General features: G+C 45.4%; 1 pseudogene; it reads right to left on the reverse strand.

The window, feature by feature from the left end:
- The window catches only part of LOC139279601 (uncharacterized), a 131,363-nt pseudogene that overhangs the window by 78,514 nt on the left and 38,408 nt on the right, over positions 1–14,441 (reverse strand).

Below are 14,441 nucleotides of genomic sequence, written 5' to 3' on the forward strand. Positions count from 1 at the left end.
TTCACTGTGAAAGTCTCTGCCATTTCTGTGTTTCCCATTATTAATTCCCCAGTCTCATCCTCTAAGGGACCACTGTTTACTTCAGCTACTCTCTTCCTTTCTTTATACCTGTCTGTTTTTATATTTCTTGCTAGTTTACTCTCAATCAGGCTATTTTAGATCTTGTATTGTGTAATGAGACAGGGTTAATTAGTAATCTCATAGTAAGGGATCCTCTGGGGCAGAGTGATCATAATACGATAGAATTTCACATTACGTTTGAGAGTGACTTGCCTCAGTCAGAAACTAGAGTCTTAAACTTAAATAAAACCAATTACATAGGTAAGACGTGCGAGTTAGGTAAGACGTGCGAGTTGGCTAAGGTAGATTGGAAAATAGATTAAAACGTATGGCAACAGATAAGCAGTGGCTAGCATTAATGAAATATTTCATAATTCTCAACAAAAATACATTCAATTCAGAAACAAAAACTCCACAGGAAAAGTGAACCATCCGTGGCTAACTAAAGAAGTTAAGGATAGCATTAGATTGAAAACAGAAGTTATAATGTTGCGAAGAATAGTAGGAAGCCTGAGGGTTGGGAGAGTTTCAGAAACCAGCAAAGGGTGACCAAAACATTGATAAAAAGGGAAAAAATAGATTATGAGAGAAAACTATCAAGAAATATAATAACAGATTGTAAGAGCTTCTACAAGTATGTTAAAAAGAAGAGAGGAACAAAAGTAAACTTTGGTCCCTTAGAGACTGAGGCAGGAGAAATTATTATGGGGAATAAGGAAATGGCAGAAGCGTTAAACAAATATTTTGTATCTGTCTTCACAGTAGAAGATGCAAAAAGCATACCTAAAATGGTGGGGAACCAAGGGTCTAATGATGGTGAGGAGCTTAATGTAATTAATATAAGTAGAGAAAAAGTATTAGAACAACTAATGGGACTAAAAGCCCACAAATCCCCTGGACCTGACGGGCTACATACTTGGGTTCTAAAGGAGGTGGCTGCAGAGATAGTGGACGCATTGGTTTTGATCTTCCCGAATTCCATAGGTTCTAGAATGGTCCCAGCGGATTGGAAGGTAGCAAATATAGCACCGCTATTCAAGAAAAGAGGGAGAGAGAAAACAGTTAGCATGACATCAGTCATTGGGAAAATGCTGGAATCCATTGTTAAGGAAGTGGTGTCAGGCAACTTAGATAAGGCAGAGTCAACATGGTTTTATGAAAGGGAAATCATGTTTGACAAATTTATTACGAGTTTTTTGAGGATGTAACTAGCAGGGTAGATAAGGGAAACCAGTGAATGTAGTATATTTGGATTTCCAAAAGGCATTCGATAAGGTGCCACATAAAAGGATACTGCACAAGACAAGGGCTCTCGGGGTTGGGGGTGATATATTAGCATGGATAGAGGATTGGCTAACGAACAGAAAACAGAGAGTAGGGATAAATGGGTCTTTTTCAGGTTGGTAGGCTGTAACTAGTGGGGTGCCGCAAGGATAAGTGCTGGGGCCTCAGCTATTTACAATATATATTAATGACTTAGCTGAACGGACCGAGTGTAATGTGTCCAAGTTTGCTGGTGGGATAGTAAGCTGTGAGAACACAAAGCATCTTCAAAGGGATATAGATGGATTAAGTGAGTGGGCAGTAAGGTGGCAGATGGAGTATAATGTGGGGAAATGTGAGGTTATTCACTTTGGTAGGAAGAATAGGAAGATAGAATAGTTTTTAAATGGCGAGAAACTTTAAATGTTAGTGTCCAGACAGATTTGGGTGTACTTGTGCAAGAAACACAGAAAGCTAGCATGCAGATACAGCAAGCAATAAGGAAGGCAAATGGCATGTTGTCCTTTATTGCAAGGGGGTTGGAGTATAAGAGTAAGGAAGTCTTGCTACAATTGTACAGGGCCTTGGTGAGACCACATCTGGAGTACTGCGCACAGTTTTGGTCTCCTTATCTAAGGAAGGACATACATGCCTTGGAGGTGGTAAAACAGAGGTTCACGAGATTGATTCCTGGTAGGAGAGGTTGTCTTATGATGCGAGATTCTGTAGTGTGGGCCTAAACTCTCTGGAGTTTAGAAGAATGAGAGGTGATCCCATTCAAACATACAAGATTCTGAAGGGGATTCACAGGATGCTGAGGGGTTGTTTCCCCTGGTTGGAGTATCTAGAACTAAGGGGTCACAGTCTCAGGATAAGTGGAAGGCTATTTAAAACAGAGATGAGGAGAAATTTCTTCACTCACAGGGTTGTGAATCTTTGGAATTCTCTGCCCCATAGGGCTGTGGATGTTGAGTCTCTGAATATATTCAAGACTGAGATAGATAGATTTTTGGAATCTAGGGGAATCAAGGGATATGGAGATCGGGCGGGAAAGTGGAGCTGAGGTCGATGATCAGCCATGATCATATTGAATGGCGGAGAAGGCTGGATGGGCCACAGGGCCTACTCCTGCTACTATTTCTTATGTTCTTAAACTATCTTCTCTCCCTTCATTAATTTTTTAGTCATTCTTTGCTGGTTTCTAAACATTTCCCAATCCTCTGGTCTTCCACTAATCTTCGCAACATTGTATGCCTTTGTTTTCAATTTGATACCATCCTTTATTTCCTTAGTTAGCCACGGATGGTTCATCCTTCTCTTAGAGTCTTTCTTTCTCACTTGAATATATCTTTCCTGAGAGTTATGAAACGCTCTATGAAATGGCTGCCATTGCTTAGCTACCATCTTACCCTTTAATCTATTTTCCCAGTCCACTTTAGCCAACTCTGCCTTCATATCTTTGTAATTGCCTTTATTTAAGATCCGGACACCAGTTTGAGACCCAAGTTTCTCACCCTCAAATTGAATTTGAAATTCTAACATGCTATGATCACTCTTCCCTAGAGGATCCTTTACTATGTGATCATTAATTAATCCAGTCTCATTACACATTACCAGATCTAAAATAGCCTACTCCCTGGTTGGTTCCACACGTATTGTTCTAAGAAACCATCCCAAATATACTTTATGAACTCTTCCTCAAGGCTACCTTTGCCAATTTGATTTGTCCAAATCTATATGGAGATTGAAATCGCCCATGATTATTGCAGTACCTTTCTTACAAGCCTCCATTATTTCTTGATTTATACTCTGTCCTACAGTGTAGCTACTGTTAGGGGGCCGATAGACTACTTCCACCAGTGACTTATTTCCCTTATTATTTCTTATCTCCACCCAAAACTACATCTTGATCTTCTGAGCCAAAATCATTTCTAACTAATCTCATCCTTTATTAACAGAGCTACCCCACCTCCCTTTCCTTTCAGCCTATCCTTCCACAATGTCAAAAACCCCTGAATATTCAGTTCCCAGCCTTGGTCACCTTGCAACCACGTCTCTGTAATGGCTATCAGATCATACCCATTTATTTCTATATGTGACGTCAACTCATCTATCTTGTTACGAATACTGCGTGCATTCAGATAAAGAGCTTTAATTTTGTCTTTTTATCATGTTTCCCTACTCTGACACATCTTTCTGATGCACTGTTATGTTTATATGCTCTGTCCCTTCCTGTCACACTCTGGTTACCATTATCCTCAGTGCTACCCTGCTCTATAGCCTCCTCGTTTCTCTTTGACTTTTTACATTTCTGCTCACCTGATCCCTCCCCCGCACTATTTAATTTAAAGCTCTCTCTACAGCACTAGTTATTCGATTCACCATGCTCCCAACATGGTTCAAGTAAAGCCCATCCTGATGGAACAGCTCCCTCTTACCCCAGTACTGGTGCCAGTGCCCCATGAATCGAAATCCATTTCTCCTGTACTAATCTTTGAGCCAGGCATTCATCTCTCTGATCTGATTGACCCTATGCAAATTTGCTCGTGGCTCAGGTAGTAATCCAGAGATTATTACCTTTGTGGTTCTGCTTTTTAATTTGGTCCCTAGCTGCTCATACTCCCTCAGCAGAACCTCTTTCTGTGTCCTACCTATGTCGTTGGTACCATCATCATCATCGTAGGCGGTCCCTCGTATCGAGGATGACTTGCTTCCATGCCAAAAAGGGATGAGTTCGATGAGTTCACAGGTCTTTCAATGAAGGACCCAATATTCCAGGTCGCGCACTACATGTTGAAGGTTGGAAGATGCCTGTGCATGGATTTTGTACCTACGTGGACCACGACAACTGGATTTTTCCCCTTCCACTCCAAGTTCTTCTCCAGCCCAGAGGAGATATCCTTAACCCTGGCACCGGGCAGGTAACACAGCCTTCGGGACTCACGTTCTCGGCTGCAGAGAACAGTATCTAGCCCCCTAATGATACTGTCCGCTACCACTACAACCACACTATCTTTTTACTCCCCCCACTTGAATGGCCCCCTGTACCACGTTGCTGTGGTCAGTTTGATCATCCTCCCTGCAGTCCCTGCTCTCGTCTGCACAGGGATTAAGTACCTCGACCCTGTTGGACAAGAGCAAGGGCCGAGGCTCCTCCATCACTCGATCCTGAGTCCCCCTACCTTCCTCACTCATAGTCACACCCTCCTGTCCCTGACCACGGACCAAATTTGAATTATTTAAACTAAAGGATGTGACTGCCTCCTGGAACATAGCGTTAGGTAACTCATCCCCCTCCCTGATGTAGTGCAGTGTCTGAAGCTCAGACTCCAGCTCATCAACTTTATTGGGCGACTAAAAAGAAATGTAGTGGTAGGGGACAGTATATTAGGGGGATAGATACTGTTCTCTGCAGCCGAGAGCTTGAGTCCCAAAGGCTGTGTTGCCGCCCGGTGTGAGTCGAAGTTCCTCGAGCTGCAGACACTTACTGCAGATGTGATCACCGTGGATCACACAGGTGCCCACCCGCTCCCACGTGCTGCAGCTGCAACACATCGCCCGCCCTCCATCTCTATTGTATTTTATTTAACTCATTAGATTTTCAAGTTTTGACATTTCAATTATCTATGTTTAGTTTTTAATCTGTAATCACGGCTCTTAATTTAAACCAATGCCCAAGTTTAGAAAAAGAGAGCAATACTCACCAACCAATGACTTACCTGCTTTCCTGTGACGTCACGCTTTGATTTTATTTTTTCCCTTCACAGGTCCGTTGGTGCTACTCCCAGCTCGCGCGTTCTGTACTCCCCACTGCTCCCAGCTCCCCACTGCTCCCAGCTAGCTCGTTCTGTACTCCCCGCTGCTCCCAGCTCCCCGCTGCTCCCAGCTAGCTCATTCTGTACTCCTTACTGCTCCCAGCTCCCCACTGCTCCCAGCTAGCTCGTTCTGTACTCTCCCCTGCTCCCAGCTCCCCACTGCTCCCAGCTAGCTCGTTCTGTACTCCCCACTGCTCCCAGCTAGTTCTTTCTGTACTCCCCACTGCTCCCAGCTAGTTCTTTCTGTACTCCCCACTGCTCCCAGCTCCCCACTGCTCCCAGCTAGCTCATTCTGTACTCCCCACTGCTCCCAGCTAGTTCTTTCTGTACTCCCCACTGCGCTCAGCTCCCCGCTGCTCCCAGCTAGCTCGTTCTATACTTCCCACTGCTCCCAGCTCCCCGCTGCTCCCAGCTAGCTCGTTCTGTACTTCCCACTGCTCCCAGCTAGCTCGTTCTGTACTCCCCACTGCTCCCAGCTAGCTCATTCTGTACTCCCCACTGCTCCCAGCTCCCCGCTGCTCCCAGCTAGCTCATTCTGTACTCCCCACTGCTCCCAGCTAGTTCTTTCTGTACTCCCCACTGCTCCCAGCTCCCCACTGCTCCCAGCTAGCTCATTCTGTACTCCCCACTGCTCCCAGCTAGTTCTTTCTGTACTCCCCACTGCTCCCAGCTCCCCACTGCTCCCAGCTAGCTAGTTCTGTACTCTCCCCTGCTCCCAGCTCCCCACTGCTCCCAGCTAGCTCTTTCTGTACTCCCCACTGCTCTCAGCTCCCCGCTGCTCCCAGCTAGCTCGTTCTATACTTCCCACTGCTCCCAGCTCCCCGCTGCTCCCAGCTAGCTCGTTCTGTACTTCCCACTGCTCCCAGCTAGCTCGTTCTGTACTCCCCACTGCTCCCAGCTAGCTCGTTCTGTACTCCCCGCTGCTCCCAGCTAGCTCGTTCTGTACTTCCCACTGCTCCCAGCTAGCTCATTCTGTGCTCCCCACTGCTCCCAGCTCCCCGCTGCTCCCAGCTAGCTCGTTCTGTACTTCCCACTGCACCCAGCTAGCTCTTTCTGTACTCCCCGCTGCTGGTCTGTTCGCGCTCCTTTTGTACTCCTATCTATTCTAACTGGGCCCCTCATAATATTATACACCTCCATTAAGTCCCCCTTCAGCCTCCTCTGTTTCAAGGAAAACAAACCCAGCCTATCCAATCTGTCCTCCTCGCTAAAATTCTCCATCACTGACAACATCCTTGTAAATCTCCTCTGTACCCTCTCTAGTGCAATCACATCTTTCCTGTAATGTGGTGACCAGAACCGCATGCAGTACTCTAGCTGTGGCCTAACCAGTGTTTTATATAGTTCTAGCATAATCTCTCTGCTCTTATGTTCTATTCCTCAGCTAATAAAGGCAAGTAACCACCTTATCTACCTGGCCTGCTACCTTCAGGGATCTGTGGACATGCACTCCAAGGTCCCTCTGTTCCTCTACATTTTTCATTATCTTACCACTTATTATGTATTCCCTTGCCTTGTTAGACCTCCCCAAATGCATTACCTCACACATCTCCAGATTGAATTCCATTTACCACTGTTCTGCCCACCTGACCAGTCCATTGATATCTTCCTGCAGTCTACAACTATCTTCCTCACTATGTTAGCACCAACGTTAGCGTCCTCGTCCAGGCCAACATCCCCAGCATTGAAGCATTGACAACACTTGATCAGCTCCGCTGGGCAGGCCACTTTGTCCGCATGCCAGACACGAGATTCCCAAAGCAAGCGCTCTATTCGGAACTCCTTCACGGCAAACGAGCCAAAGGTGGGCAGCGGAAACGTTACAAGGACACCCTCAAAGCCTCCCTGATAAAGTGCAACATCCCCACTGACACCTGGGAGTCCCTGACCAAAGACTGCCCTAAGTGGAGGAAGTGCATCTGGGAGGGCGCTGAACACCTCGAGTCTCATCGCCGAGAGCATGCAAAATTCAAGCTCAGGCAGCGGAAAGAGCATCCGGCAAACCAGTCCCACCCACCTTTTCCCTCAACCACTATCTGTCCCACCCGTGACAGGGACTGTGGTTCTCGTATTGGACTGTTCAGCCACCGAAGAACTCATGTTTAGAGTGGAAGCAAGTCTTCCTCGATTCCGAGGGACTGCCTATGATGATGATCCTCACTATCAACCACATGACCAATTTTTGTATCATCTGCAAACTTCTTAATCATGCCCCCTACATTGAAGTCTAAATCATTGATATATACCACAAAAAGCAGGGGGCCTAGGTCCCTGTGGAACCCCACTGTGCCTTCCAGTCACAAAAACACCCATCAACCATTACCCTTTGCTTCCTGCCACTGAGTCAAATTTGGATCCAACTAGCCACTTTCCCTTTAATCCCACGGGTTTTTACTTGTTTGATCATCTGCCATGTTGCCTTTGTCAAAAGCCTTGCTAAAATCTATGTAGGCTACAACAAATACACTACCCTCATCAACCCTCCTCAAAAAATTCAATCAAGTCATGTTTAAGATGATTAAACGAATTGATAGGATAGCATGAGAGAAATTATTTTCTCAGATGGGGGAGTCCAGAACAAGGGGCATAACCTGAAAATTAGAGCTAAGCCATTAAGGGTTGATGTCAGGAAGCACATCTTCACATAAAGGGTAATGGAAATAAGGGGCTCTTTCTCCCAAAACGCTGTTGAGGCTGGTGTCAATTTGAAACTTAAAAACGGAGATCGAAATATTTTTGTTGGGAATGAGTATTAAGGGTTACAGAACCAAGGAGTTAAGATTCAGAATTGCCATGATCTATTTGAATGGCAGAATATGCCTGAGGAGTTGAATAGCAAGTTCATAAGAACATAAGAAATAGGAACAGGAGTAGGCCATATGGCCCCTCGAGCCTGCTCTGCCATTCAATAAGATCATGGCGATCTGATCATGTACTCAGCTCCACTTCCCCGCCCGCTCCCCATAGCCCCTTATCGTTTAAGAAGCTGTCTGTTTCTGTCTTAAATTTAGTCAATGTCCCAGCTTCCACAGCTCTCTGAGGCACAGAATTCCACAGATTTACAACCCTCTAAGAGAAGAAATTTCTCCTCATCTCTGTTTTAAATGGGTGGCCCCTTGTTCTAAGATCATGCCCCCTAGTTCTAGTCTCCCCTATCAGTGGAAACATCCTCTCTGCATCCACCTTGTCAAGCCCCCTCGTAATCTTATACGCTTCGATAAGATCACCTCTCATTCTTCTGAATTCCAATGAGTAGAGGCCCAACCTACTCAATCTTTCGTCATAAGTCAACCCCCTCATCCCTGGAATCAACCTAGTGAACCTTCTCTGAACTGCCTCCAAAGCAAGTATATCCTTTCGTAAATATGGAAACCAAAACTGCACGCAGTATTCCAGGTGTGGTCTCACCAATACCTTATATAGCTGTAGTAAGACGTCCCTGCTTTTATACTCCATCCCCTTTGCAATAAAGGCCATGGTACCATTGGCTTTCCTGATCACTTGCTGTACCTGCATACTATCCTTTTGTGTTTCATGCACAAGTACCCCCAGGTCCCGCTGTACCGCGGCACTTTGCAATCTTTCTCCATTTAAATAATAACTTGCTCCTTGATTTTTTTTCTGCCAAAGTGCATGACCTCACACTTTCCAATATTATACTCAATCTGCCAAATTTTTGCCCACTCACTTAGCCTGTCTATGTCCTTTTGCAGATTTTTTGTGTCCACCTCACACATTGCTTTTCCTCCCATCTTTGTATCATCAGCAAACTTGGCTATGTTACACTCAGTCCCTTCTTCCAAGTCATTAATATAGATTGCAAATAGTTGGGGTCCCAGCACTGATCCCTGCGGCATCCCAATAGTTACTGATTGCCAACCATTTATCCCGACTCTCTGTTTTCTGTTAGTTAACCAATCCTCTATCCATGCTAATATATTACTCCCAACCCCGTGAACTTTTATGTGGCACCTTGTCAAATGCCTTCTGGAAGTTCAAATACACCACATCCACTGGTTCCCCTTTATCCACCCTGTTCGTTACATCCTCAAAGAATTCCAGCAAATTTGTCAAGAGGTTCCTGCTCCTTTGTCCCAATCGCCCCCCTTCCCAATCTCACCCCTCTCTCGATTACACCCCAGTCCCGTCAACCCTCTCTCTCGATCACCTTCCCTTTCTAACCCCCTTTTAAGACTTACCCGAGGGCTGATGCTGGCAATGCAGCAGCGTGATCTTAGCGGCCTCATTCCCAGATAACCAGTTCGATGAAAATGAGGCTCGAGGCCCAAATATTATTTGAATGGGGAGAAATTACAACATGCTGTGGTGCAGAGGGACCGGGGGGTCCTTGTGCATGAATCCCAAAAAGTTAGTTTGCAGGTGCAGCAGGTAATCAGGAAGGCGAATGGAATGTTGGCCTTCATTGCGAGAGGGATGGAGTACAAAAGCAGGGAGGTCCTGCTGCAACTGTATAGGGTATTGGTAAGGCCGCACCTGGAGTACTGCGTGCAGTTTTGGTCACCTTACTTAAGGAAGGATATACTGGCTTTGGAGGGGGGTACAGAGACGATTCACTAGGCTGATTCCGGAGATGAGGCGGTTACCTTATGATGATAGATTGAGTAGACTGGGTCTTTACTCATTGGAGTTCAGAAGGATGAGGGGTGATCTTATAGAAACATTTAAAATCATGAAAGGGATAGACAAGATAGAGGCAGAGAGGTTGTTCCACTGGTAGGGGAGGCTAGAACTAGGGGGCACAGCCTCAAAATACAGGGGAGCCAATTTAAAACTGAGTTGAGAAGGAATTTCTTCTCCCAGAGGGTTGTAAATCTGTGGAATTCTCTGCCCAAGGAAGCAGTTGAGGCTAGCTCATTGAATGTATTCAAGTCACAGATAGATAGATTTTTAACCAATAAGGGAATTAAGGGTTATCGGGAGAGGGCGGGTAAGTGGAGCTGAGTCCACGGCCAGATCAGCCATGATCTTATTGAATGGCGGAGCAGGCTTGAGGGGCTAGATGGCCTACTCCTGTTCCTAATTCTTATGTTCTTATGTTCTTATGTATCTTCAGTTGCTTCATTAATGACCTTCTCCCCATCATAAGGCCAGAAGTTGGGATGTTCGCTGATGATTGTACAGTATTCAGTTCCATTTGCAACTCCTCAGATAATGGAATAGTCCATGCCCGCATGCAGCAAGACCTGGACGACATTCAGGCTTGGGCTGATGAGTGGCAAGTAACATTTATGCCACATAAGTGCCAGGCAATGACTATCTCCAACAATCGAGATTCTAACCATCGGCCCTTGACATTGAATGGCATTACCATCATCGAATCTCTACCATCAACATCCTGGGGGTCACCATTGACCAGAAACTTAACTGGACCAGCCACATAAATACTGTGGCAACAAGAGCGGGTCAGAGGCTGGGTATTCTGCGGTGAGTGTCTCACCTCCTGACTCCCCAAAGCCTTTCCACCATCTAAAAGGCACAAGTCAGGAGTGTGATGGAATACTCTCCACTTGCCTGGATGAGTGCAGTTCCAACATCGTTCAAGAAACTCTACACCATCCAGGACAGAGCATCCACCACCTTAAACATTCACTCCCTCCACCACCGGCGCACCGTGGCTGCAGTGTGCACCATCTACAAGATGCACTGCAGCAACTCGCCAAGGCTTCTTTGGCAGCACCTCCCAAACCCGCGACCTCTACCACCTAGAAGGACAAGGGCAGCAGGCGTATGGGAATATCACCACCTCCACGTTCCCCTCCAAGTCACACACCCTCCTGACTTTGGAAATATATCACCGTTCCTTCATCGTTGTTGGGTCAAAATCCTGGAACTCCCTCCCTAACAGCACTGTGGGAGCACCTTCACCACACGGACTGCAGCGGTTCAAGAAGGCGGCTCACCACCACCTTCTCACAGGCAATTAGGGATGGGCAATAAATGCCGGCCTTGCCAGCGACGCACACATTACAGAAACAATTTTTTTTAAATGGAGGACCCGTCCATTTTTGTGGTCGAACCTCATTAAAATAAAATCGGAAGATTGCCAACACTGACCGAGCACTGACAGCCAACTTGACGATTTGCTGGGGGTTGGGGGGGCTGCAGAGGGACCGGCAGCGGGTGGGACAATTTTTGTGAGGCCAATAGGAGTGTTCACTGAAACCATTTCAAGTACTTTGTGTGCTGTTTTTGCAGCAACTTCCCGTGGAACCTTTAAGGAGCACATACAACACAGAAATTAGAAGGATCCCCTTGGCCAGATGGGATACTATCAAGAACCCTCTAGGAATGATTGATTCATTAACATTTCCACAGCTCCATAAATAAGTATGGGTTAGCTGAGAACCAGAGGAGTGCAAATGAAATTCTAATATTCAAGAGAATACAAAGGCACCAAGCTCGCAGTTCCAGATGTGCCCCAGTGCATCTCGGGAGAGCCTGGGACTTGCGCTGTAATCACGAGAGAAGGTCCTGTGGAGGAACTGGTGAGAGGTGAAGAGTCTCCTTGCCATTCAGTGACCCCTCACCCCCAGGACTGATACTCAGTGACCTCTCACCCCCAGGACTGACACTCAGTGACCCCTCACCCCCAGAACTGACCCGGCATTGTAATGTTTGCTAATAAACTCTTACATTGTAATGTATAATAATAAACTCCCAGCATTTTAATGTGTGACAAGCGGTTCTCATGTTTTATCTAAGACAGGCCTCAGCCCAGTTATTTGCTGTAAATGCTGAGACAATGGTTCAAGCTAAGAGGTACCAGTAATTGAGAGCTGCAGTTGCAGTAAATAAAATCTAAATGTAACTATGTACCAATATTGTTTATCTTCATCTATTTCTATTTTAGTAACTTTTGCCGAATGTGGCCTATGCCAAGTGCTAGGCCCACTATAAGCAATGGGGGAGAAATTCTTTATAGCCCAAGAATGGGCGGTAACTTTAGAAAAGTTTGAGATTTAGCAGCAGGCACTAATGAAATACGCTGCACCCAAAATTGAGTCTCATTGCCCAAAGAAAGGAATGGAGCGCTAAAGTCAGCGCTAATGGCCTAGTTTAGTGGCATTAAACTCAAAGCACTAAGCAATATCAGGTGCAGTCTAATCACAAGTCATCATTACCACAGGCTCTTTCCAGTTCTTAAAGGGAAGGTTCATTGATGCCCGTTCTAGTGTAGCACTTTGATATATTGTGAGAATAACAATGTCACTAATTTTTAATAGCCACAACTCTCGGAAGACTAAACAATTTTTAAATGATTGAATTCAATTGTTGCACAATATCAAACTATCAAGGAAGCAGTGAAACAGCTGTGACATTACTCATGATTCCTTTAAGTTGCACCCTGGAGTTGGCATTGACCTGTTTGATGCTTCCTCTCCCTGTCACTGTCAGGGCGAGGCGCTAAGGCAGGGGGCGACAAGGAATTTTGCAGATCGGGCTCCCAGTTAGCGTTGCATGCTGACTGACGTCAGGATCTGCCTGCCGCTGAAGCCCCCGGCGCTACTCCGGGGAGGAAGGGGAGCCGGATTTGGCGTGCACCACTAGATTCGCCTCACAATGGCACTACTGCCTCAGCACCCCGTAGTGCCCCCATCAGATGGTAACTGGAGGCACTAAGGAACCAAACTTTTCCCCCAAGGAGTTTGACACACCTGGCTTGGACTATAATGAGCCCAGGAGCAGCTTTCTATACTGGATAAATATCGGTTCTGTACAAGTCTGAAGCAATGCTAAGTGGAGCTACACCACCACCATGATTCTCACCCTTCCACCAGCCTCTCCAGCGGACTTTGGCACGTGCCTCCCCAGTGTAGTGAGGAGGGTGATCTTTCATGAGTGCATCTGGGACCCAATCATTTGTGAATCTAACAGTGAAAGGCTCCACACTGTAACACACTGTACCTGTGGAAATGCTGGTGGCTCCCTCTGAATCAGCCGGCTCCATTGTATTGATCTGATCTGAAAGAAAACCATTTCTATTAATTGCTAATAGTATAGTTTAACATGAAGATCACCGTACAATAGCAAAACACTGCGGATGCTGGAATCTGAAATAAAAATAGAGATTACTGGAAATACTCAGCGGGTCAGGCAGCATCTGTGGAGAGAGAAACTGAGTTAACGTTTCAGGTCGATGACCCTTTGTCACCAATATTTGGATTTTATCTCCAAGTATAAAATAACCCTTTATAAATAACTTTTATATTACCGTGTGTTTCATAAGAACATAAGAACATAAGAATTAGGAACAGGAGTAGGCCATCTAGCCCCCCGAGCCTGCTCCGCCACTCAACAAGATCATGGCTGATCTGGCCATGGACTCAGCTCCACTTACCAGCCCACTCCCTATAACCCTTAATTCCCTTATTGGTTAAAAATCTATCTATCTGTGATTTGAATACATTCAATGAGCTAGTCTCAACTGCTTCCTTGGGCAAAGAATAACACAGATTTACAACCCTCTGGTAGAAGAAATTCCTTCTCAACTCGGTTTTAAATTGGCTCCCCCGTATTTTGAGGCTGTGCCCCCTAGTTCTAGTCTCCCCGACCAGTGGAAACAACCTCTCTGCCTCTATCTTGTCTATCACTTTCATGATTTTAAATGTTTCTATAAGATCACCCCTCATCCTTCTGAACTCCAACGAGTAAAGACCCAGTCTACTCAATCTATCATCATAAGGTAACCCCCTCATCTCCGGAATCAGCCTCGTGAATCATCTCTGTACCCCCTCCAAGGCTAGTATATCCTTTTTTCAGTAAGGTGACCAAAACTGCACGCAGTACTCCAGGTGCAGCCTCACCAATACCCTATACAGTTTCCTTTTCTTATATTTCATATCTGCAGAAACCTGTACTAATTTAAATAATCTCTTTGAAGTTTCAAACCATTTTTTTTCAGTCAGGTGTTTCAAACTTCCTTTTCTCAGAAATGTTCAAAATATTCAAACAGACCAGCTCCATAAATATCTCAGAAACTGGGACTACCTGGATTCAGAATAAGTGACCATTGACATTTTTTAATGAACTATCCGTTGCATAAAAACTGAAACAATTCCACAGCATTGTTTACATTTAAATTAATCCTCTCATAAACTTACAACCAACAAAACTTACAATGTTGTACTGAGTTAGCTTTGTACAAGAAATTGAACTGCAATCAGTTTTTAAATTGCTTGTGGATTATGACTGGAAAGCAGAGAAGTCCCGCTACAACTGTACAGGGTATTGGTGAGGCCACACCTGGAGTACTGCGTACAGTTTTGGTCTCCGTATTTAAGG

The sequence above is a fragment of the Pristiophorus japonicus genome, chromosome 14, assembly GCF_044704955.1.
Source record: "Pristiophorus japonicus isolate sPriJap1 chromosome 14, sPriJap1.hap1, whole genome shotgun sequence".
NCBI lineage: Eukaryota > Metazoa > Chordata > Chondrichthyes > Pristiophoridae > Pristiophorus > Pristiophorus japonicus.